The sequence below is a fragment of the Erpetoichthys calabaricus genome, chromosome 5, assembly GCF_900747795.2.
Source record: "Erpetoichthys calabaricus chromosome 5, fErpCal1.3, whole genome shotgun sequence".
Classification (NCBI taxonomy): Eukaryota; Metazoa; Chordata; class Cladistia; order Polypteriformes; family Polypteridae; genus Erpetoichthys; species Erpetoichthys calabaricus.
This window is the reverse complement of record NC_041398.2, coordinates 175,673,318-175,700,489: the sequence shown is the minus strand read 5'-3', so window position 1 is coordinate 175,700,489 and position 27,172 is coordinate 175,673,318. Positions and strand designations below refer to the sequence as shown.

The 27,172-nt window shown below is 38.0% G+C and overlaps 1 protein-coding gene across 1 annotated transcript in view; it reads right to left on the bottom strand.

Moving 5' to 3' along the window:
• The window catches only part of LOC114652066 (zeta-sarcoglycan), a 595,628-nt gene that overhangs the window by 252,386 nt on the left and 316,070 nt on the right, over positions 1–27,172 (bottom strand). The gene's annotated exons all lie outside the window — the stretch shown is intronic.

Genomic DNA, 27,172 nt, shown 5'->3' with positions numbered 1-27,172 from the left:
CAGGGGAGTTGTAATTACGTACATCTACAAATAAAATTATTAATAAAAATAAACTTTAAAAAAATGCCTTAAGCTCAGGGTGCAAACACAAATGAAGGGGTTTTACTATTCTTACCAAAGTGATAAAAGTAATATTACAAATCTAAAAAATACACAGACTTCATTTGCAATTCCAGAAGAAGCTCACCCAAGGCTGCAAGTCACCTAACTGCAACCTTTCGGCTGCCGCCTACGTGGACCTAACAATGGAGAGCTTGCTTTAAACCTTCAAAATACAAAGAAAGTCTCCAAATATACCTCAGAACGCTGGATTGTTGAGATAACTCAAACAATGTAGCTTTATAATCGAAAAATATATTTAACAAAAGAGAAAAACAACAGAGAAAATGCTCTAAAAGGCAATAGATGAACAAGTCTCAAAACAATATCAAAAATCAGAATCCAATTTATAAACAAGAGACTCCAGACCCAGCAAAACAACAGTATAGTTCACTGTTCTGGGTGCATGTCATCTTTGTAAGTACTTTTTTAATATTTTCTGGCTTATTAAGGATTTTTGCTTGTCTTTGGTTTCTGATTACTGCATCATGTTAGCTATTTTGGTGGAAAGCTTTTTTTTTAACTTATCATATTTGTTCACCTTTTCTTGATAGAAATAAATTCTTTATTTACCTTTGTCTTCTCAATCCACAGGTTTGCATTTATCCTCCCTCTTGTAGGACATGTCTGAGTATTTTGAGAGTTTTAAAGTTTGAAAAGCCTGAGTCCCACGTTGTGCCTGTACAGGGTTTGAAGTAAACCTTTTGAGTTTGGGTTCAGGCTGCATGGGGTGAGACTTATTTTTTGGTTCAGACAGTGTACGTCCTGGTCTGGCTGATGGTATTCTGGTGTCTTTTCACCCCTTTATTGCCATTGTGTTCTCCATTAATTTTGGCCCAGGCTCATAGATATTTTGAACTACCTGTTTGTATAGTTGTATTCTGATTTTTTTTTTCACATTTATTCTTGCCTTCTCACGGGGTAAGTTGACACTACTCAACCTAAAATGCACGCCTTTACACTTTTGGGAGGCAACAGTGCTCACACTACACAACTCTGCTACCCTTTTTCAATATCAACTAGTACCTTAATGTATGTAAATGAAGAGATGACAAAAAACAAGCTATATCAATATCTAAAAAATAATTAAACCATTTTTTTACCATGGAAATATAATTTGGTTTTAAGTAACTAGAAATTCTCTAAATTCATTATGTAGTGTATCATATTAGCTTACTTCTTACATGTCTGAATTTGTGTAGTATATCTCTGCTTAAAGGATAGACAGAGAGGACAACTGGGTGGCTGTGTAGCTTATTACACAAACAAAAGCATCAATGTGATAAAACCATACTGGTTATTATTTGCCTTCAGAGGTGAGAAAAAGTGATGGTAGCAGCCTTTTTTGTTCTTTATTCATTGGTTTTCTGTTAGTATTTCTACTGATGCTTTCTATAGATACAGAAGAGTGAAAAATGACACTGCTTAATCTATTTTAATTTTACAGTTAACATTGATCTTTTAGCACATTATACTTAAAAACATACTTCAGAGACACATAGAAACATTTAAATGTTTTTTAGTTCTTATCTTAACATCTCAAAAACAAAAACTGAGTGCACTGAAGAGCACATCCTACATCATATCCAAAGGCTGATTGTGTTCAATATGTCAGTAATAACATTGACTTTTAAAACAAATCCTTTAAATACAAAAGTGGATGTTAAAAATACAAAAAAAAAAGCCCATTTAACGCTGTCAAAAAACTATTTTAGCCAGTGACTTGACTGTGCTTTGGCTCTCCTGAAAGAATAGATAGCCAGATATTTGCTTTCCTCGTTGCCATTATGATTCTGTTATGTAAAATTTTACATTATTTTCCATTTGGCCGTTGCACAAAAAAGCATCACATTCGGTAAATATGCCAAATTATAATTAAAACTGAGCAATAACAAGTTGTATCTGAATAGTCTCATATAGGAGCAGATGGGACACATTATATTTTCATGTGTTTCAACACAGCGGAATATCTCTTGGGCGAAGTTTCTGGCAGTGCTAACTTCCTATAATTTTAAGAACTGTCCTATTTTCACTTGAATGCTATTTTTACAAGTAGCTTCAGGGGCAATTTAAAAACAAAATATCTTACTGGCACCAAGAAGTATGGGAAAGCTAAAAGTTCAAGGAAGGAAGAAATGGAATAGACATTATAAAGCAATTGATGATGTGGCTCTTTGCTCACAACAGCAAGAAAGAGCTAATGCTGAAAAGAAAGTTTTTGAGTCAGGGTCAGTCAATGACAGCAATGCAGCCATCTACCTGAAGTAATAATTCATTTCAAGTTTGATATACAGTAAATCTTTTGTCCTAAGTACTTTGGTGTTTTGTGGAATATATTCATCTCAAATTTATGAAAAATTAGCACATTCACAAAGAACTATTTGGATTAAAATTAGAACACGCAGTACCATCTACTAAGAAAAAAAACGAGCATATTACAGTAATTATTTTGATTAAGTGGTACTTTGCTTTGGGTTTCTGTTTTTGTGTGGAGCTTGCAAGCTCACACCTTGAATATGCATGTTAATGGGGGACTCTAGATTGGGATTTTTGTAAACATTTAATACAAAGGATTGGCTTTTGTGTTTAAGAAAGGTCCCCTCTTTGCAAATCTTTGAAACCATGTACTACACGAGATGAGACCAGAAAATAAATCATTGAATGATAAAAATATTTAATGTTGTGTATGTATAGTATCTTGTATTGTTCATTAGCATTTACATTTAATAGTTCTTAGAATGTGCACTTTTAAAATTTGTGTTCATCAAATTACTTTTTGTCTTTGACAAGACAATGAAGATTTTACCCTAATACACAATATTTCAAAGCTGAAGAATAATAACAGTGCATAAGTCTAACATAAGTCTTTTAAATCTTCATTTTTGTGGTAGGGTTTGTGTATATATTACTGCAATACTGTTTAAAAAAGAAGCAATGAGATGTTAAATTAATTCAAAGGTCCTCAAATCCCATTCTAGTCATTTTAAAGGTCACATCTCAATACTTTTTTCTTTACTATTGTGTACTTAACCCCTTTACATAAATCTGACATCAAGACAATGCCTCAAGCCAAGTTCCAGGTGGATTTATCAATGCATAAAATGCAGACCGGAACAAGGATTTAAAGATCAGAGCAGCATGCTTATTATATCTGCTAGCATGATTTCAATTATACTTTAAGTCAAGTGTATGGATCTCTCTATTACTGTTTCATTTATATTCATGTAAATTTTGCACAACATGGTGATAGACTATTTTGCTGCTGTTCTTCATTTGCAAGTCTGTGCAGGAGCTCTGAGCCTGTCTTCTGTGAAGAAAGGTATAAAAGAATAGAATAGAATATTGCTAATCAAACAGTGCCTATTTATTTTATTAATATAATTTAGCTGTGAGTAAATAGTTGATATCTATTAAACATTGTTTATTACAGTTGTGTGCTAATTACATTTTTGTTTCCCAATGAAGAAGATTATAAGGTACATAGGTACATAGAGATATATGGATAAATAAGCAGACAGCACATTTCTAGTTGAGCCAGGCAGGCAGATCTTCACAAAACAGATAATAACCAGACATGGATAATTAAGAAGCCATGAAGCAAAGATCATTAATTAACTAGAATAAGAAATAATATTTATAATGCTCAAACTCCATTACAGGGTCATGGGGAGGGAAGCATCAAGTGTAAAACAGAAACCAAGAACTGGGCTGGGTCTATACTTTTATATATACCAACCCAAGGCCTATACAGAGTCACAATTATTTCTTGGGATTATGGGAAGATTGTTGAAGTAAATGAAGGAAAAACCATGCATATACAGGAAAAATGGCCACACTCCATGCATATAACATAGACGTGCAGGATTTATATCTCTGTGCTGGATGAGCAAGGCAGAAGTATTAACCACTGTTCCACATTACCAGTAAAACTGAACAATTTGTGAAATTGTTATGAGTGCTTAAAAAAGAATATGAGAGACTGTAATCACTAAGCACATGAAGTGTAGAGAGAGTTATGTTCTCTTTCAGTGTTCTACCCAGCCAGGAGGCTTCAAACAATAGTTGGATGGTAATGGTGTAGTATTATAAAATGATTAAGTTTTGAAAACCTTGCAGTATTTCTAGCAATTTCAAAGCTTAAGATGTTATGTATTAATAATTTCTCTTTTAAACTCAATTTTTTCTGCAGCTTTTTTATAATCAAACTCACTTGGACCTAGTTCCTCCAGAGAAATCAGCATGAGATTAAATTATTTAGAGTGTTCTGATTTATGTGCTTCCTCAAACAGGTTTTTATTCCTTTTAGTGCAGAAAAAAAACTTTTTCACACTGAGCTATGTGCACATATATGACCCGTCCAACAGCAACTAGTTTTGCCTAATTCAGAAAGGACACTTTTAACTCAGATATTGTTGGTAATTTTAAGTGTATTTGTTTGGAGCTAGAGTTTTATTTGACTGCCATTTAATGATTTTTATGCATATGACAATTCTTCTTTAGTACAGCCATAATTTAACACTGCAGGACTGATAACTTTGCCAACAATAAAACTGCTCCTCATCCACAAGCAGCAACCCATACAGACTGCCATACACATTTAGTATTAAGAATGTGTATAAATGTCAGAGTAGCCATTTTTTCATTTCTGTTAAAAATAAAATCAAATTCCAAAAGCAAAATATTTAAAGACAACAGATATAGTGAAGTTAGCAATCATTCCACATAGGTCTCCAAGTAAGAGGACAAATGCTATGTAACCCTCCTTACTAGAATCCAAATGGAAATTGCTTTCAAAGTTCGTTAAATCTTATATTCAACAGCATATATATTATAATATCAAGGGTGGAAATAACTGAACAGGTTCAAGTTCTCCAGTTTTTATTTCATCTGGACTGAAGAGCAGACCACTGTTCCACAAGTTGGAAAATTCTTGAAATAGTTTCCAATCAGTCAAAGAATAAATTGCTTCTATTCCTTGTCCTTTCTCAGTATGTCATTGTACTTTTAGATGAAACGTATTCCTCTTTCAGCTGTGTCTTTCACTACTGTCATATGTGCCAACAGTTCACAAAATTCATTGAGGATCAGATTATCTGTCCACTGTACAAATGGTTTCTTGAGAAATAACTGAGAGCTTTCTTTGCATTTTTCCATAAGGACATCATGTTACCAGATCCTCTGACTTCAGCTATTGAGATGAAATTATTAACTTAAGACAGGGGTGTCCATCTCCAGTCCTGGTGGGCCACAGTGGCTACAGGTTTTCATTCTAACCAGCTTCTTAATTACTGAGCCATTTTTGCTGCTGATTAACTTGTTTTGCCCTAGTTTGAATTGATGTGAATCAGACACTTTAGTTCCTTTACCTTAATGAGCAGCCAAACAATAATTAAACACAAAACAAGCTGCCACATGACCAGCTAACCTGAAAATAAAGAAAGGTGAAGGTCTCTATCATGTTGGTCTGCCCATGTTCACCAAAACATCTTGATGGTGAAAAAAACAGAAAATCAACAGTGTGCTGTGGCAGAATAAGAGCAGCAACAAATCATGATATAAAACGTAAGAATAAAAAGTAACTTCTTGGTGCTTTTAATCTGTGTTCCTGTGTCTGTCTGTTGGGGTTAAAGGGAGGCAACAGTGACCCCTAGTGTCCACTTCTTACAGCCTTATGATGCAATAAATAAAGTAAGGACAGTCATTTTTTCACTAAAACGTGGCATATAATTTCTCACATATAATAGAAATTGTGTTTGTGTCAAATTTAAACATTTCTTTATTCAAAAAATGATGGCAACATATTAAAAAAAACAGACATTGTGATTTTTGTTACATCTGTCGCATCTGAGGTGTTCCTGGACATGTCAACTGTTCCTGTGAAAAGTCATGTTGAGAAATAAATAGTTATAGCATTTGGCACCAGGCAGGGATGCCCAAAATATAAATAAAAATAATATTACATAATATTAAATAATTATATAAAATATAAATAATTTCTCACCTACATATATATAGATACACACACACACACACACACACACACATATTTTTATTGAATATCATATACACCCCACGCACCCCCAAAACAAAAAAAAAAGTTTATTTTCATGTATTTCTCTCATTTTTGGCAGTATCCTTTTTCAAACATGGGCATTTTATATATCATTGGAAATGTTGCAGTCTCAGCTATAAAGTGGCATAATGCTTGTGATGCCAAGACCCACTGAGCCAGAGGAACCCAACTGGAACTGCCAGATTGCTGATGCAGAGTGGTCATACTCCCCTGCTATTTAATGGTGACTATCTCACTAATGCTTCATCCCACGGTGAGGAGCTTAGGCTAGTTTTATTCATCTGAGGCTGCTGTAAATTTTGATATATAACATGTCTATATTTGCTGTTGCTTTGTGAAGTTATATATGACACTACACAAAAATTCTGTCTCCTACGTGGGCATGAGAGGTTGACTTGCATGTCAGGGCGGCATCTTTTATTCAAAGATGACCATATTGGGTGTTGTTGGAGACATCACAATCTCAGCTATTTAAGGGTGTGAAGTTTGAGATGGTGTGACCCACTGAGCAAGGGTCAACAATACCAGAAACGCCAGATGGTAGGTACCAGCTACTTCCACCATATCATTGCATTATGTTGGATTTCTAGGCACTCCTTCAACACAGAGACACATGCATGGGCATATTTGCTGCAGAATCTGCCGTAAGTACTGATATGTTACTGCAGACTATGTTACTGCTGCAGTTTTGTGAAATTATATGCACAAACATGTGACAATCACTTGAATGGTTTACCATATTTCCAGTTTTTGGCCCATGGTGGGAGTCTGTTCGTTCAAAACAACTGCTGAAGGCATTACTTGAAATCTATTGGTTGTGACTTTTCGATTGATGTAAAACAGTTGGGTATTCCTTATTCAGAATAATTTCTAGGCTGGTTTTAATTTTTGTTGGTGATGATGTATTACATGTCAAATATATAATTTCATGCCAAATTAAAAGTCAACTGTACATACTGTAACTACCGTATATACTCATGCATAACTCAGGTCTTGAAACCTGAAAAATCAATCATAAAATCAGACCCTTACTTATACACACATTCAAATATGCGACATTTAATTTTTTTTTTTACCAATTTCTTTCGCTACTTCAACAAAATTTAATTTAAAACCAGCTTCATGTTTTCTTCTGATTGAATGCTTCATCGTAGACAAGGGATGCTCTTACGATAAAGGTGTATGAGGGTGTGGGATACAAAAAATACAAATCAGTGCAAACGTCGCTTCGGAATAGTTTGGGTATTCCCGTGTGGTCACGCAGGCACAATATAGAGAGAGAGGTTAGGAGGAGTACACGCTGATACAGCGCATTGCTGCACCTAAATAGAAAAAAAAGGCTGTGTGCTCCGTGGTTACTCTCTCAAGTGGGCGTTAGCATATCATAATCCCTTGTACCAACAGCGTAAGTGTTCCTCATTCAACTTATACGACCGACATTATAAAATACCAGAAATTATACTGTAAAATCAAGTCCTGACTTATCCACAGGTGAACTTATCCACAAGTATATACGGTATGTGATCACTATAATGTATGTAGTGAGCACCTATGGCTTTCAAACAAGGCATTGCTTATGTCTATGTGTAGCATAATTCAACTGTATGGTGCGGCAAAAGGTGTTTTAAAATATTTTTGAACCATTGTTGGCCCGGTACTGGGCCACTTAGTGTTTAAGATGGCCAAAAATAAGCCTTGTGGAGAAATGATTCTACGGATATCAAGTCTTTGCATTGGTCTGTGGAGCACCTTAACAATGTCTAATAATAATATCTGTCTAGTGACGCTCTCTCCCTGCTCCTCTAGTATTGATAACTTGCCATCTTAAACTCATTTGCCAGCCACACTGTTTCAGCTATGCCTGACTGTTGATTGCTCGTACCTTACTATGAAGATTAATTCAAACACAGTAAAAAAATGTTCAATTAAGAATCAAACTGAGAAACAAACTCGACACTGAGTTACTCAACATGGCCTACACCATGCACACCACATTCATAAAATACTATTCGTATTCGTCCATTTTCCATTTCACTTATTTCTGTTTATGGCCACAAGAGAGCAAGGGCTTGTCCTGAATGAATTACATACAAATATGGTTGCATTCAGTGAGTGAAAAAAATCCCTTCTTATCTTCATATGTAAATTTTACCCCTGACATGATTCTTAAGCAGGGTAATTTCCGATATCATTTAAATATTACAACAACAGCAGCATGTCACTGTCCAATCTTTCCCTTTCTCTTACTTTTCACTTTCCTGTATGTTCATCCTGAAAATATCAATCTTGAAATAAATCAATATATTCTACTGTTGCCATTTAATATGTGAACAAACAAGCTATCAATAAAAATAACTGTCACACAGGAAAAGAGAACAATGCCTGACATGTACATGTATTGTTATATTACAGTGACTGGTTAATAAAATTCACCAAATGTGCTTGAAAACTGTTTGAATTGATGGAGCAATTCCAGTAGGATGTTACAAGAGCTACAAGTTTCCTGCCACTTAGTGAGCATGAATCACTCACTGACTGTGTAAGAATGTTTTAATTATAGTACATTTGGACATGCTTTAATTGGTCTTACATTGTACTAAATGTAAATGTAAATGTGCTAAATTATCATACAAATGCAATCATTACCATACATATGGCAATACAGTCCCTCCTCAGTCATTAAGCTTCCTTTATTTTCCTAATCTACACACTAATCTACTTTATTTACAAACATATCCATTCATTTTACTTTGATATTCATCTCTTTCTTCTATGTAATTCAAGAAAAACAACAAAATATTGCAATATTGTATGGTTTTAGGTGTGAAATTTTACGTTGTGTTTGACAGATGATATGATTCTGACTTTTTAATGGTCATCAGACTTCCATGTTAAAGGACTGTGCTAAACTAAGATCAGACATGATGGTGCAATAAAAGAAATGTAAAATACATAATTACAGTTCAGCTAAAACTATACTTAAGATGCTGATCCATATTTTCATAGGTCTTTATCTATTTTGTGGGTGACTCTGTTTGGCAACACAGTTATCTTTAAATCAATAATCAAGCACACCCAAATTAACTTTATGGAACTATAAAGATGTTGGGAGTGCTTGGCCAAATATCTGAGTGTTTTTCATATTGGATGATAGGCTGAAGGATGCTCTTTGTTCTTTCTTGTTCTTTCTCCATCCCATATGAGTTGTTTGAAGCCATGTGTGGCTTCCAGCATCAGCTAAAACTTGTGTTAGAGAAAAGAAAGAAAGACAACACATTACTTGAAACAACAATACATTTTTGTTGTATTATTATATTGTTTTTGTCTGGTTCACTTCCACATTTCTAACATTTTGACCTCACCAGGTCTTGCAAAAAATAACAAGTCCTACAATCACCTGATACCCACTTTTTGTGGATTTCTGATGGGTACCCAGATTATTGCACCATTCTATATTAATGACTATTTTTAACTAATTTCTGTGCAGTTTTTATTTATTTTTTTTGGTATTGTGTTTTTAAATTTACAGTCCTAATTCATCTTCCCTATAGCCTCTACAATCCAACTCCTATGGCTCATTTTCCCTAATCCTTGTGCAGTGTTTTTTTTTTTTTTTTTTAACCACTAGTTTGGTTTGGCTTCCTATTAGGTACAGTAAAACATGAACAAAAAATAATTAACTTCATTAATGAGCCCCTTTCAACTTGTACCAGACAGTGTTTCTGCTATAAAGAAAATTTAAAGGTGGGGTACTGCTGCAAAAAAAAAAATTCTGCTACAGCTGTTACAAAATTATAGAAATAATGAAAATTTATTATTGTTTTACTAGACAGTGTGTAATGTTTTTTTTTCGAAATTCATGATGTGAAAAATGTACATGTCAGGATGGCTCTTCTATAAGTCCTCTATAAGTTGGTCTTCGTAGTTAGGTAACACTTCTGCTGGTGCTCCACGTTCATATTTTGATTGTGACACATAACTACAAATCAGAATTAGTCTTTAGTAATTAGCAATTATTATTATTATTATAATAATTACAAAATTAGTAATTAGTAATGATTTTATGAAAATGTGAAAGAAGGCCCATATACACAGAAGGGTAGTTTTATTTAATTAATCTGTTTTCACATAGCTACTGTACTGTAGTAGGCTTTTGTATAAACCAGCTTTAAAGATAATACCCTCCATCTACTTTGGGTTCTTTTAAAAGTCCATATGAAATCCATATACTATATTCTGTTTAAATATATCTATATTGTCTTTTGCACTGTATGATTAGAAATCCACTTAATAACCATACTTCCTTGCAATTCTTCTGCACTGATAGACCAGCCAAGAAATATTTTCATTATTGTGCAGACCCTCAAACAAGTTATTTGTTCAGCTAAATATCATGATTGATTTTGAGACAATAAAGGAATACTAAAGTCTCCCTGTCTTGTATTTTTCAAACTAGCTTTATCCATTATAGAATCATGGCTGCTCAGGAAGTAAGAGGGTAGCAGAATGATTAGTAATTGATATCAAATTAGATATATACGGTATTCAGAGTTCTTCACTTTCTTCACACTCTGTTGTGTTGTAGATTTAATTTAAATTGTACAATTCTGCCATTTTACCTATCCATCTACACTTAATAACCCATAATGGCAAAATGAAAGCATGTTTTTAGAAAGGTTTGCAAATTAATTCAGAACCAAAAGCTGAAACCTCTAATTTATGTAATCAAAGTAAGTATTCAGGCCTTCAATTCAGTACTGTTCTTCTTGGGCAAGTCTCTACCAGCTTTGCACACCTAGATTTGAGCAGTTTATCCCCTTCTTTCTGCTAGATCCTCTAAAGTTTCATAAGATTGGATGGGAAGTGTTTGTAAACTGCCATATTCAGGTTCTTCCTTACAGGTTCAATGAGGTTTAAGTCTGGGCTTTGGCTGGGCAACTCAAGGACTGTTAGACCCAAAGCCACTTCAGCATTGTCTAGGATGTATGCTATGGGTCATTGTTGTGTTAAAAGGTGAACTGTCACCCTACTCTGAGGTTGCATGCACTCTTGAGCAGATTTTCTTCAAGGACCTCTCTGTATTTGGATGCATTCACCCTTGCTTCAGTTCTGAACAGTCTCCCTATCCCTGCCGCTAAGAAGCACACCCATAGGATGATGCAGCCACCAAAATGTTTCACTATAGGGATTTGTTTTAGGAAGGTGATGAGAAGTGCCTTGTCTTCACCAGACATAGTGCTGGGTGTACTGGCCAAAGAGTGACTTCTGTCTAGCCACTCCATCATAAACACCTGATTGATGGACTGCTGTTGAGTTGGTCATCCTTCTGACAGGTTCTCCCCTCTCAGCAGAGGACTTATGAAGCTCTGTTAGAGTGACCATTGAGTTCTTGCTTACCTCCCTCACCAAGGCCCTTTCTCACTAGTTACCTAGTCTTGCCAAGCACCCAACTCTAGGAAGAGTCCTGCTTGTTTCAGACTTCTTTCATTTCATAATTATTGAGGCCATGGTACTCCTGGGGACACTCAAAGACTTAGTTTTATACATTTTATCCTGATCTATGCCTCACCAGAATTTGATCTCACAGGTCTACAGACACTTCCTTAAACTTCATGTCTAGGTTTTTGCCCTGACATGCAGTGTGAATTGTGGGACCTTATATATAGAGGTGCTGGCCTTTTTAAACTGTTGAATCAATTCCGTTTGCCACAGGTGGACTCCAGTCATGTTCTCAAGAATAATTAGAGCAAACAGGATGCACCTGACCACAACAGTCTGAATATCTGTATAAATGAAAAATTAGATTTTTAATTAGCAGACCTTTCTGAAAATATGTTTTAAATTTATCATTATGAATTATTGAGCATCAATTAATGGGTAAAATAGGGAGAAAAGTCAAGCAAAATGACACATTTTATTGGCTAACTAAAAAGATATGCAATATGCAAGCTTTCGAGGCAACTCAGGCCCCTTCTTCAGGCAAGATGTAATCATAATGGCTAACACTGTACATCACCCTAGTACTACAGACATACAAGACACCGAAATGTACCTCTACTACATGGATAAAATAGGCAAATTTATCAATTTAAAATTAAATGTAATTAAATGTATCGAAAGTGAAGGTGTCTGAATACTTTCTAAATGCTCTTTACTTTCAGTAAGAGCTGTCAATTTTTTTTTTACTTTATATTGACTTGTTGCAGGTATTTAAAGTACATTACAGCTTTGTGTTCAGATATCAACACAACCAAAACTTTGTCATGATAAGCAGTTTCATTGGGCTGGTCAAAAACTACTACTATAGAGTCATTGGTGCCATTTTTTTTCACTTAACCTGAGGTTTACAATGTAGTACATGATTTGTTTTTAACAGAATTCCTCTGCAAGTTTATTTCATTGTTTATCCTAACTTTGCTCTTGAGGCACCCATTAAGGCAGCAGGGATGCATTTTTTGTAAACTAGCAAAATACCCACGCTTCGCAGCGGCAAAATACTGCCTTAAAATTTTTATTAAGAAGAAAAGTAAACCTTTTTAAACTGAGAGAAAATATACCAATAATTATTTGTTAAGGATCTCTTTGTATACCACGTTGTCAGTTCGGCCCTCCGGTTGTACCAAGCTGTGCGCTGAGCTTACTCTTGAGCATGCAACGTATAGCTGGCCATGTGAAAAGCAATCCTGCCTCAAATCAATGCCAACCTTTTGTAGGGTCTGTCCCTGAGACTTATTGTCATTGTGAAGCAAAGCCTTACTGGAAATTGGAGGCGTTTGAATTGGAAATGGGTTTCATCAATAACTTCGCATCCAGCTTTTGAGAGTTTAAACATTCATAAACATCAAAGTGTCCACCACTCAAATCGTCACCTGTGAATCTAAGATATTTAAGGTTGGCGGTTGTCCAAAGGTGTAAAATATTTGGCCATTTTGGTACACTTGAAAGCGACAACTGAACAATTCAGCGGCAGCCATCAACTCACATGCAGAACCATAGGTGAAGGGCTTAAGCATTTCACTCTTATGGTGCTCCTGTGTAGTATAATTACCTCCTGTACCATTATCAGTCCACACCTTGAACCTGTCCCAGTCATTCAATACATAAGACACAATCTTCCTCCGGATATCAAGAGTGAGCCTGATATGGCCGTGCAATATGTAACACAGAGAATAGAAAAGGCAGGCGCCATCTCCGGGGATGGAAACCACTCGGTAAGTGACAGTTGTTTGATCGATGGTGATCACCTCGATAGACATGTTAATGGGGGTACGGTTGGAACGAAATGTGTACCTGAACAATGTAAACTAAGTCTAAAATACCTACACAATAACTATAATCGTAATAAACGAACAATAAAACAGCGGAGAAGCTGTGGATTAACCCATTAACTGCCAAATTTTTTTTCTGAATATTTTCGCTTTATTGTTATAGATTAACATCTGCTTAATAAGGAAAACATATATTTTGAATCTCAACATTTGTACTTTTTCCAACATTTCAAAATTTTGGCCATCCCCAAATGGGGATCATGACACATACTACCTAGTTTTGGTGCCATACTGGAAAACACTCAACATGTAGTCCAACATTACATTTGCAACACTGTTTTCTTGCGTTAGTCTTACACACTGCACACTTCCTTTGTTTGCCCATTTCTGTGCGTTCAATGTAGTGACCAGTTCTAGAGGTTCTGATATCAACAGGAACACGACTCTTGGCTGGTTTGGAGAAGGATTTCCTCCCGGTTTAAAGTACATGATCCCCAAATGGGGATCGTGGCAGTTAATGGCTGCAGTTATCAGCAGGGAGACGTGAATACCATGGCGAAGCAAGGAAGGGAATGAAGAGACTGACGGACGGCCTATTAGCGCACCGCATTTGTGCTTCCTTTTCATCATCCCGGACGAAATAAAGTTGCAAAAATTTGTGTTCCTCAGTCGGCATAGGTAAAAGACTGCCAATCAAGTGATACACTTGTCCCTGGACTTTAAATGAAGGCATAAAATTTCCCTCAACGATTTGGTTAGCACCAAATGAAGTCATTTGAAATGCACTGTTGTACTTTCGACTGTTGTTTAAGAAATGCTCACTTTGAGGATGTTCGCTATTTAACAGGCCCTCAAGAAGGTCAGGAAGCTTATGTAAAGGAGTGAGAGAGACTTTACCACCGTTATAGCACAAACCAGGAGACTCGCATTTCCACCTATGAGCTTGACAATACTCACAGTCAACATCCATGGATCCAATGTGTACTGTTTTGTTGTTTTTGTATGAGCCGCTTTTCATTATTGGGATTGTACCTAGAAACAGAAGCTCTATTAACTTGTGGATTTGCCTGTGAGTATTTAGCGACAGCGTCTCTATGAACTTGTGGATTTGCCTGCGAGTATTTAGGGACAGCGTGTCTATGAACTTGTGGATTTTTCTGCGAGTATTTGGCGGTAGCGTCACTAAGTTGTTTCCGTCTAGCTGCATCAGAAAATGTACGACGACGTCTGACATGTCTCCTTTTTACTGTTTTTTCACAGCTTCCGAAATAAGTACGTACATTGGTTTCAGTTAGCGCAGGGAAGCCGCCTACCAAATTTCGTGAAGATGGGGCCATAAATACAAAAGTTTAACATGCCAGACGTTGTCGACCGTTTTGACCGTTACGCGTAGAATTTCAAAATGAAACCTGCTTAACTTTTGTAAGTAAGCTGTAAGGAATGAGCCTGCCAAAATTCAGCCTTCTACCTACACGTGAAGTTGGAGAATTAGTGATGAGTGAGTCCAGTGAGGGCTTTGCCTTTTATTAGTATAGATGTGTACATGTGTTTGTTGGAACAATGAAAAAAGACACTATGACTTATTGTTACAATAAATTACCATACTTCATATATGGCTTTTCAATGTTTTGGGTTAAAAAGTGAAACTTATGTTTGCAAACCTTCTCACTTACAAAGAATGAATGTCTTTTGAATATGCAGCTGCATTTAATTAAGTGAACTTAGATTCTGTGCATCGTCATAGCTATGGCTTTAATGTAAATTTATTCAGAGAAATAAATGAAAACCATTTGTCATTTGTGCAGCTCCACACTAAGAAAATTACTCTAAGAACTTTATAATTATTGCAGTTTTACATTTACCATGGTTGTATCTAGAAACATACAAATATTGCAGTATACAATCAAAGACAGCTATATGCTGCTGTGTACAACTACTCTGTCATATTCCAACTGTAGTACACTGACAGCATTCTTCCAAATGAACTGATCTCTCTTTAAACAGGTGATGAGACTGTCTATGTACCTGCCTTGCAGAATAAAAAGCATGTACAAATATTATATTCTAATTCATAGCTCAAAAACACACATGAAATTATAATCAGTATTTGGCAAGTATTGCTGTTATTAAATAAACTTATTTAAAGAAAATAACATGAAATATGCTCCTTACAGAACTGAATAAGGTTATTTACTAGATGATTTGTTACCATGTTAATTACTTGATAAATTATTACAAATAATATTTATCCAGCCCATTTCCTTAGCTCACTTATGAGGAACCGCAATTTATCCCAGTATTACTATATACAAGGCAAGACTCCTAGTCTTGAATGGGATGCTAGTCTATCACTAGGGAGGAAGACACACACACCGCTGCACACAGGGCCAATTTAAATGAAAATCCATACAAAAATTCCAAGCAGATGGTGAATAGGCTAGTGAGGCAGCAGAGCGAACCACTGTTTCTCTAGTAGGTAACTTCTTTATATTCCTTACAGTTGCAGAATTCTACACGGCATAAAATGCATATACAAAAAAAAAAATTAAATGGGAGTTGTTTTGCTTTTATTTAACAACAATATCTGACAATGGCGTAAGCAAAATTTACTTGACATAATTTATTAAAGTAATCTAAAATGTCATAAATACAAATTTTTGGAGAAGTCAATAATTTTTTACAATAAAGAAAACAAGATTTAATGTCCTGATATGAATACTTTTCACTTGCTTACATTTCATTTTTTGCAGTGATACATCAAAGCTCCTTGCAGCTTTCTAGTACCCTACTGGCTTAATAATGATGTCAAAATAAATATACAGTACAGTGTGATATACACACAATGTATAAACTACTACTTGCTGTATCCCAGCGAGAACTTTCATTTATAATAAAAGTGTCTCTATTTGGCTTGTGGAAACTCTCATAACTTAGCAGTTCATGAGAAGCATGGCCTAGACTTTTATGTAACCAGATCAAAAGAACCAAACATGAGGGAATTAATATTTGCTTTTTATTTCGTAATATTATTCTACATTTTACAAAAGCTTAACAAAATTCAAAAATCTAACTTGCAAATGCCATCATTTACAGCTCTGTTTGAGTGGTCAGAAATCTCTAAACTTCCTAAAGTTGCTTGTCACTCCTGAACTGCAATAAATTAACATTATTAAAGGCATATTTTGTCACCCTTAGAGTTTCTTCCCAACTCTTTTTTAGTTCTCTTCTGAAAGAGGCTTCTGCTTCTAAAGTTTCTGTTGCTATGCTGCTCTCATGCTTCTAACATTTATAATGATATTTGAAACTACTTTGCAGTTTCCACTGCTTCAACTATCTAGCTAAGAGTTTGAAAATGTGTGCTAGTGCCTCCATTTTAATAACGCTATTCTAACCTATATTGTTTTAAACTTATTAAGCTTCATGTCCCAGTAGCATATATTAATCAATTTAGCTTTTACTGCTGTTTCTACATAAGTGATCTCACCTGCTTTGAAAAATAACTTTACTAAACCCTTTATTGTATACAAAAATGGCACCCTTGTGAATTTTAAAAGCTAGAAAAAGATGAAATCTTTTGCTTTCTAATCTTAGGGCCAATTATATATTCTAATGGCAGTAATTTATCAACTTACCCTTGAGTTTTTGGTTGCTAGGAATAAATAACTTTCCTTGAATTGTTGTAAGGTGGTACATGGTTGGAGTTTTATACCCCACGGTGCATCAGATACCAAGAATATACACAGCCGTTCAATGGTTTGGGGTAACCCAGAAATTGAAATGTTTTTGGTGAAAATTGATATTTTTCTATTATCAACATACCGTTAATTTGGTTTAAAATATATTAAAGGCATTACTACTGTATAGCTTCTTTCTTTTTGTTCTTTTTTCGGATGCTCCCATTAGGGGTTGCCACAGCAGATCATCTTCTTCCATATCTTTCTGTCCTCTGCATCTTGTTCTGTTATGACCTTCATGTCCTCTCTCACCACATCCATAAACCTTCTCTTAGGCCTTCCTCTTTTCCTCTTCCCCGGCAGCTCTATCCTTAGCATCCTTCTTCCAATATACTTAGCATCTCTCATCTGCACATGTTCAAACCAACGCAATCTTGCCTCTCTGACTTTGTCTCCCAGCCGTCCAACTTGAACTGACCCTCTAATGTACTCATTTCTAATCCTATCCATCCTCGTCACACCCAATGCAAATCTCAGCATCTTTAACTCTGCTACCTCCAGCTCTGTCTCCTGCTTTCTGGTCAGTGCCAATGTCTCCAACCCATATAACATAGCTGGTCTCACTACCGTCCTGTAGACCTTCCCTTTCACTCTTGCTGATACCCGTCTGTCACAAATTACTCCTGTCATTCTTCTCCACCCATTCCACCCTGCCTGCACTCTCTTTTTCACCTCTCTTCCATAATCCCCATTACTCTGTACTGTCGATCCCAAGTATTTAAACTCCTCCACCTTCACCAACTCTACACCTTGCATCCTCACCATTCCACTGACCTCCCTCTCATTTACACACATGTATTCTGTCTTCTTCCTACTGACCTTCATTTCTTTCCTCTCTAGAGCATATCTCCACCTCTCCAGGGTCTCCTCAACCTGCTCCCTACTATCGCTACACATCAGAATGTCATCAGAAAACATCATAGTCCACGGGGACTCCTGTCTAATCTCGTCTGTCAACCTCTCCATCACCATTGCAAATAAGAAAGGGCTCAGAGCCGATCCCTGATGTAATCCCACATCCACGTTGAATGCATCTGTCTCTCCTACCGCAGACCTCACCACAGTCACACTTCTCTCGTACATATCCTGTACAACTCTTGCATACTACTCGGCCATTCCCGACTTCCTCATACAATACCACAACTCCTCTCGAGGCACCCTGTCATATGCTTTCCCCAGGTCCACAAAGATGCAATGCAACTCCTTCTGGCCTTTTCTATACTTCTCCATCAACAAAGGCATTACTACTGTTTATAATGGCTATTATTGCATGAAATTACTGAATCAATAATTCACATATGGCTGCTACGACCCATTTTCAGCAGAAGTTCGTTCAGCATCCTAATGGTAAACTACCGTAGCTTATTCTCAATTTGTCATGCTAATTGTTTATTGCAAAAATCTTTAGAATCTAATTGACACTGCTGAATCCTGTTGTTCTGTTCTGGCTCCGTGCGGACCTGCTTGAGCTGGAGGTGAAGGCGGGCGCGTCATTACGGATGCTGCATGCTGCGGTGGAAGGGCGCGTCGCTGGATCCTTTGGCTGGAGCTGTACGGTGGGGAAGGTAGGTAAAGCCGACCCCGTAAAGCATAAGAGAGATCCAACCGAAGGGGCCCGTGACATTTGTGATCGGAACCAAGTAGGTGGGTCTCCAACAGCGGATGTGGCAGTGCAGGCTGTTCGCGAGGTGAGGGGAGCAACATCGAGAGAGCAGGCAGGACAGGGGCTGATGAGTGCCCTGGGTCCTAGCGCCCGACACCCCGAGCCTGCGACAGTCTCCCGTTGGTCTCAATGGACGCAGACAGGAACGGTTCTGTGCGTTTCTCATGCGCAGACCCAAACCATCGTGGCGTCCAAGAGTGATAGGAGGAATCGTGGGGTGAATGCCAGTTCCTCCGATTGGAAGGGACGTGCTGCTGGGTGCGCACGTCCGGAGAAGGGCCGTCCTCTGTGGAAGTAGAGGGAAGCTCCAGTGCCGGTGGAGGAGACGACAGTGCGAGCACACCCATCAGATACAATCAGATGGGCAGGGAACCTGCGGAGGAAGTGCCGAACAGGCAAGTTGCAGGGTGCCGATAGGGGAGAAGAGCACTGCCAGTGCGCAGCACAGAGGGACGTCAGGTGGTGGCGTCCAGGCAGCGCTTCTGCCCCTCTTTCTGTTTTGGTTGCAGGAACAGACCCTGGATGCACAGTAGGGTCTGCTTCGTTGGGGACCTGCCCTCCCGGGACGGGCCGCTGCACTGGAGGACTCTTCACTGGTGATGGGGCAGTCCCACGACAAGCGGAGGCTACGAAGGTGCGAGCGGCGCAGCTCAAAGGGGCGCGAAGACCTCGGAGGGGGTGCCGAAAAAATGAGTTTCAGGGTGCCGGGTTGGACCCGGGACAAATAGTAGGACCCACTTTGGGGTTGAGCCGCCCTCACGGGTTGTGTCGCTCAGACCGACGTGTCTTCACTGGCGTTGGGGCACTGTGGCGCCTGGCTGGGGTTCATGCCCAGCTGGGATGCCCAGGAAGACAGGAGGAGGGTTCATACCGCCTCCAGAACACGAGGGGGCATCCGCCCTGGTTGTATTGGGGGCCACGGGTACAGGACTTGGTAGCCCAACCCTGTAGGGGCCTGTGGTCACCGCCAGGGGGCATCCCCCTGCCTGAAGGACCCTGGACCCCAGTACTTCCGCCACACCAGAAAGTTCTGGGGGGAAGAAGAGAGGGAACACCCGGAGTGCTTCTGGGAGGACAGCAGGCACTTCCGCCACACTGGGGCGTGTCCGCGGGATTGCTGGTGCACACCTGGAACACATCCGGGTATGGATAAAAGGGGCCGCCTCCCTTCATTCAAGGCTGGAGTCAGGTGGAAGCAGGACAAGGTCGGAGAAAGAGAGAAGGAGGCGGTCCGAAGAGGCAGAATGGTTGGCCTGGACTTTGGGGGAGATTGGGGTTTGTGGTGCACTTAAGGACAGTGTAAATAGTAGTTGTGTAACTAAACGTGTGGTGGTGCAAAAATAACATGTCTGCCTGTCTGTGTCTGGGGCGAGTTCCACAATATATATAAAGTTGATATATGACAATATATCTTTGACACTATGTATCAGACAAAGGAAATCACAGCAATCCAGAAGAACAATAATTAATTCTCAGCAACTACCTGAATTGTAGTTTAACTATATCAACTGAAGTGTGTAATGTCAATACGAATTACAAAATATAACTAGAGAGTTAAGTGTCAGATAGAGTCTCAAAATATAGAGGTCAATGCCTTTGAGTGTGCTGAGGCTTCACAAAGATTCAGTAACCAGTGACCATGTCTGCTCGAGGCTTCAAAGCCCTATCATGATCCAATCTCAGTACTATGCATGTCTGAGGCTTCGGAGCCCCGTCATGATCTCAGTACTACGCATGTCTGAGGCTTCGGAGCCCCGTCATGAGCTCAGTACTACACATGTCTGAGGTTTCGGAGCCCCGTCATGAGCTCAGGACTACGCATGTCTGAGGCTTCGAAGCCCCGTTTGAAGCCCATCATGACGCAATCTCAGTACTACGCATGTCTGAGGCTTCGGAGCCCTGTCATGAGCTCAGTACTACGCATGTCTGAGGCTTCGAAACCCCGTTCAAAGCCCGTCATAAAGCAATCTCAGTACTACGCATGTCCGAGGCTTCGAATCTGCTCGAGGCTTCGAAGCCTCAGTTAACCCAGTGCGCATGTCCAAGGCTTCGAATCTGCTCGAGGCTTCGAAGCTTCTGTTAACCCAGTGCACATGTCCGAGGCTTCGAATCTGCTCGAGGCTTCGAAGCCTCAGTTAACCCAGTGTGCATGTCCGAGGAATTTAAGCCCCGTCATGCTGCAATCTCAGCACTACGCATGTCTGCTTGAGGCTTCGAAGCCCAGTCATGATGCAATCTCAGTACGCATGTCTGCTCAGTGCTTCTAACCAAGCTTGACGATTCCAATGTGCATGTCTGCTTAGTGCTTCAAATCATTATTCATCAAGCTCCCGTTTGAAGTACATATGGCATCAACAGAGTTCAAAAACTCGACAGAATTCCCATTGAAATGAATGTTTGTAGATGATCCATACATGTTAAATGATTGTGCCCGATAATACTTTGTGGCAAAAAATAAAATTATAAATTATACATCATACAAATGCAAGACTTGTAGACTGCATAATAATGCAAAGAAGAGCTTTAGTAATACGGGTGACAACACATCTCTCACTATAATACTCTCATAAATATCCATTCTTCGCCTCATGCAACGTTTTCATGCAACACTGAACGTATGTCATATAGTATACATCTATATATAATTGTTTTTGTCTTCATTACATACATACATAAAAAACATACATTATATACATCCACCCTGCTGAAAACAGTAGTGGTGCAGCGGTAGCGTTGCTGCTCCATCATAAGGCTTGCGTGGGTTCAGGTCCCACGTCCACCCATTATGAATTGTCACCCAAAAGAGTCTGTTTTTCGTGTTTTTTTTTCATTTAACAGCAAATTCCACTGTGGACTGAGAGTGAGCAAGGCGAGAACACTAGTAAAGATATATCAAATGGAAATGGGCATCTTGTTTTATGTCTAAACAAAAAAAAATATTTGAGTGACCATTTCAACTGTTATTGTAGTTGTTGATGGTGGGTTTAGTGGTTTAAATTTTTAAATATTAAATTAATAAGGTGGAATGTGTTCTTACTTTGAGTGTTGGGGGTAGGGGGGGAGAGCTACACGGTAAATGTGTTAGTAACTGGGATTGCGCCTCTATAACTGGAAGATTGCTTAGGAATGATACAGACTGGACAACTATATGTTTTAGGAAATGTTTTATTATTGCACTGTGCTGTGACTAAGACAACTTTTTACTGATCGCCTGTCCGAAGCTTGAAGATGTGTTCACGATGGAGGGATGCTGCTGTTAAAAGCAAATGCTTTTTCGGCAGCAGGTCCAGATGTGTTTTATCCTGCTACTTTTTGTTGTTGCCTCAGCACTCAAGAGAATCTTTAATGCCGACCTTGATACGTGCAATGCTCACTTGATCCATGCACTGCTCACCTTGGAGTGTCCCGTGTGTGTCTGTGTGTCGGTGTGCCGGTGACTGATCTGCGCCGTGTCTCTCAGCCTCTCTGATGTGCTTAGGATTGACACCTTTGAATGTTTGGTGCAGCAGAGCAAATTCAACCTGATCTACCACAGTGGGTTTGTTATCACCTTATTCAATAGATTCAACATGGACGCCAAAGGGCGATGAATAGAAGATGAATTAATGTAAATACGTGAGCTGCCTTACGCAATTAGTCATCGCATTTTGATGGCGATTCTAAGTGGGGATGATTCCCGAACAGATCTCTTATGCGATCCTTCCACAGTATCTCTCAAAATTATTTAGTTCAAATTGGTTATAAAGATTTCACTCGAGATTATTTTTTTATTATTAATTACGAAGAGTCTTTAATTCGGATCGAACTCAGGATAGCACTACGATCAGAATTTGAAAAGCAACCACCTTAGTTAATTGAACCACTGACGGCGTCTTTTCTTTGTAGCGAACTCGTTACTTTTGAGCTCCAAAAAATATTATAAAGTATTAATAAATTAAATATTTTAATACCTGATCGAATAATAACATCTGTGATTTAAGGATTTCACCTTTTCTTTCTGAAATGTGCTTACCTATATCATAGCAAAGTACAGGGATAAACCTTTATTTTCTGTCTACTCCGTTTTAATTAAGTCAGACCAAAGAAAACATTTAAGGCTATTAAATGTGATCTCAAGAAAAGATGAGGGTTAATTATAATACTAATAACAGGAGTGATTATAATGATACAGTGCAAAAGTAAATACTAATTGAAAGAGCAGGGAATCCATGAGTGAGGCGTCTTATTTTGTTTAATTCTTGCTATCGTATAGTGCATTCTGCTTGTCGGCGTTAGTTATAAATGTAGTTTTTAGACATCAGACACTAGAAGCTGCTGACGAACCCTTCTCTTTCTTTGTCATTCTGTAGCTGCGAAAAAATAAAAGCAATAAGAGTTATAACAGACGTCATTGAAGTGGATCATAAGTTTGTGTAACATTAATGAAAATGGCCAGGAGGAGTCCCTAAAGAGGTGAGTGTCAAATGCTTCGAAGCTTCGAATTACTTCAAACGTGTTGACGCTTCATGAGGCTTCACTCCGCCCATCACTACCTGGAGGGCCCCAATGGCTGCAGGTTTTCATTCTAACCCTTTTCTTTATAGTAACCTGTTTTTGCTGCTAATTAACTTCTTTTGAATTAATTTTAATTGACTTGTTTCTTAAGATTTATTCCCCTGAATTTCTTCATCATTTCTCTGAATTGATTCATTTCTTTCCTTAAACGGAAATGATATGTGAAGTGAGTGAGCCAACAGAAGACCAACTAAGTCAGGGCCTCAAACTCCAACCAATTTCACTCCAACCAGTTGTTTAATTGGGCGCTGAGTCTTGTTGTTAATTAAACCCATTCTTTAATTCCGTAGCTTGTTGCTGCTCTCATTGTACAATGGCATAAATTTCGAAAATTGCTAATTTTCTCTTTTCTAAGAGCACTGTTAAAATGTTTTGGGGATCTGAGCAGATCAGCATTCCTGAGACCTTCACCTTTCCTTATTTTCAGATATTGTATGATGTTCACAGTTTGCTGGTCATGTTTTGCCTCATTTTGTATCTCATTATTGTTTGGCTGCTAATTAAGGAAAAATAAATAATTAAGGGGTCAAAGTCTTCAAGAGCAAGTCAAATAAAATGAATTCAAAAGAAGTTAAGTAGGAACAAAAACAGGTCATTAATTAAGAAAAGGATTAGAACAGGGGTGTCAAACTCCGGGCCTGGAGGGCTGCAGTGGCTGCAGGTTTTCAGACTAACCCTTATCATAATCAATGACCAGTTTTCACTGCTAATTAACTCCTTTTCCCTTCGTTTTAATAGCCCTGTTTTTAAAGATTCATTCCTCTGAATTGATTACAGTGATCCCTCGCTATATCGCGCTTCGCCTTTCGCGGCTTCACTCCATCGCGGATTTTATATGTAAGCATATTTAAATATATATCGCGGATTTTTTACTGGTTCGCGGATTTCTGCGGACAATGGGTCTTTTAATTTCTGGTACATGCTTCCTCAGTTGGTTTGCCCAGTTGATTTCATGCAAGGGACGCTATTGGCAGATGGCTGAGAAGCTAGATTGCTTACTTTTCTCTCTCTCTTGCGCTATCTGTGATCCTGACGTATGGGGATTGAGCAGGGGGGCTGTTCGCACACCTAGACGATACGGACGCTCGTCTAAAAATGCTGAAAGATTGTCTTCACGTTGCTATCTTTTGTGCAGCTGCTTCCTGAAACGACATGCTGCACAGTGCTTCGCATACTTAAAAGCTCGAAGGGCACATATTGATTTTTGACTGAAAAACAAACTCTCTCTCTCTCTCTCTGTCTCTCTCTCTCTCTCTCTCTCCCTGCTCCTGACGGAGGGGGTGTGAGCTGCCGCCTTCAACAGCTTTGTGCCGCGGTGCTTCGCATACTTAAAAGCCAAACAGCCCTTTTGATTTGTTTGCTAGAGATTGTTTTCTCTATCTATGTGACATTCTGTGCTCCTGACACGCACTCCTTTGAAGAGGAAGTTATGTTTGCATTCTTTTAATTGTGAGACAGAACTGTCATCTCTGTCTTGTCATGAAGCACAGTTTAAACTTTTGAAAAAGAGACAAATGTTTGTTTGCAGTGTTTGAATAACGTTCCTGTCTCTCTACAACCTCCTGTGTTTCTGCGCAAATCTGTGACCCAAGCATGACAATATAAAAATAACCATATAAACATATGGTTTCTACTTTGCGGATTTTCTTATTTCGCGGGTGGCTCTGGAACGCAACCCCCGCAATGGAGGAGGGATTACTGTATTTTCTTCATTAAATGACAGCCAAACAGAAATGAGATGTGAAACAAGCCAACAGATGAGCAGCTAAACTGGGGCATCAAACCCCAACCAATTTCACTCCGATCACTTTCTTAATGAGAAGCCAATTCTTGTTGTTAATTAAAGCCGTTATTTAATTCCATGGCTTTTTGCTGCTCTCATTTTTCCACAGCAGACGTTTCCAAAAATGCTGATTTTCTGTTTTTTTCTAAAAACACCGTCAAAATGTTTTGGTGACCTGAGAGATCAACCTTACCAAGACCATCACCTTTTCTTTATTTTCAGAGATTGTGTGATGGGCACAGGTGAGCTGGTCAGGAGGCGGCTTGTTTTATGTGTCTTGTTTTATTTGGCTGCTAATTAAGGAAAAAGAAACAGCAAATGAGCCTGAGTCAAGTGAATTAAAATTAAGGCAACAGAAGTTAATTAGCAGCAAAAACTGGTCACTAATTAAGAAGATGGTTAGAATGAAAACCTGCTGCCACTGCGGCCCTCCAGGACTAGAGCTGGGAACCCCTGACTTAGAGGATCCTTGAAGATGATCTGTCCATTCTTAGAGTACTTCAGTGAGGGAATGGAAATTTTTCTCCAAGTAGTGTAAGGGTTCTTGCTTATCACCTGGTAGGGCAGGGAATCCTGGTAAGCTCCTACAGCTTTCCTGTTTTAAAGTGTGAAGAATGCAAGTGCTATTCTTAGAAAATCATGTCAGGCAGTGGAAATGATGTTCACTCTAAAAGGCATTGTAAGAAATAGGGGTGGTTTGCTAGGACCTAAGCACATCAAGCAAAATGTCTCAGTTTCCAATTTTAGTGAGTTAATGTAGGATTTGAGGGGCATCAGCATTCAGTGACCTAAGGAGTTATTGCATAATCACTGACTCCAAAGCATGTAACCACCATAGATCAAAAGCAAGAATGCAAATGTGAGATTGGAGGTGGAGATTCAGGCCAAGTGAATTATTATATTTACTTACAGCACCTACTAAAAAATTAAGTAATATAACATTGAGGGAATTCATAGTTTTCTTGCAAATCTGTAGGGTTGTTGTCAAAAAAACGAAAGAGTTTAGTAGCTAACCTCGATTAATCACAAATAATACTCATATTGTTTTCTACAGATAAACTGACATTAATTTATACCTAATAATCCATCATCTAAAAATAAAAAGATAGGGTTTAGCAGATTATCATTTTTGCCATTTTATTTCAAATTTGAAACCAGGTTTTTTTTCTTAATCAAATAACATTTTTATTTATTTAATGTTCCACACCTATACTTTTGTTTTCAGGGGCCTCAGTGAAATGTGGCCTTTACTGGTAATAATAATTCCAGCATTTACTTTATGATTACATGTGCTCTTGATTCATTTAAATACCTTTATTGGAAAAACACACAATTTCTTCTGGATTTCACTATGTTTGCAACTAGATTGCTATTTAGGGGAAATGCTTATTCCACAGCAATCTTGAAACAATTATTTTTCTCAAATGAAAATATTAGTATGACAATAAAGAAGAAAACAATGCAGTAACAACATCAGGATGATGCAAGATAGAAAAGCTGGAAGTAAATTGAGAGAAAAATAAAGAAATGACAATCTCATTAACAAAGCCACAAGACAATGCCTCCCTACACAAAATTAAACTTGCAATATTACTGCTGGGAAAAATAATGAATAATTATCACCATATACATTGTAATAATCAGATATTGTATTTGGTATAATGTATAAAAGGTGATTGCAGTATAATGGAACTTTACATTAACCTTTTGAATAAAGTACTAATTAAACAAAGGTCCATTAAACCATTTTCTAATAAACACACACATACGCTGAACCAAAGCATTACATTATACTGATTTGGGAAAATTATCAGGATATTTCTTAGCATCCAGCCTTCTGTAACAGTAAATGACTTTACAGCTAATGTGCTGTATCATTAACAAGATGGCAAAGATGTGTTGATGGAAGTTTAAGGTCTTACACTCTTGTTGCAGTGTAACAAGATTTAATGTATTTATGGAATCATTTTTTTAAATTTCTTTAACCACTTCAATCAT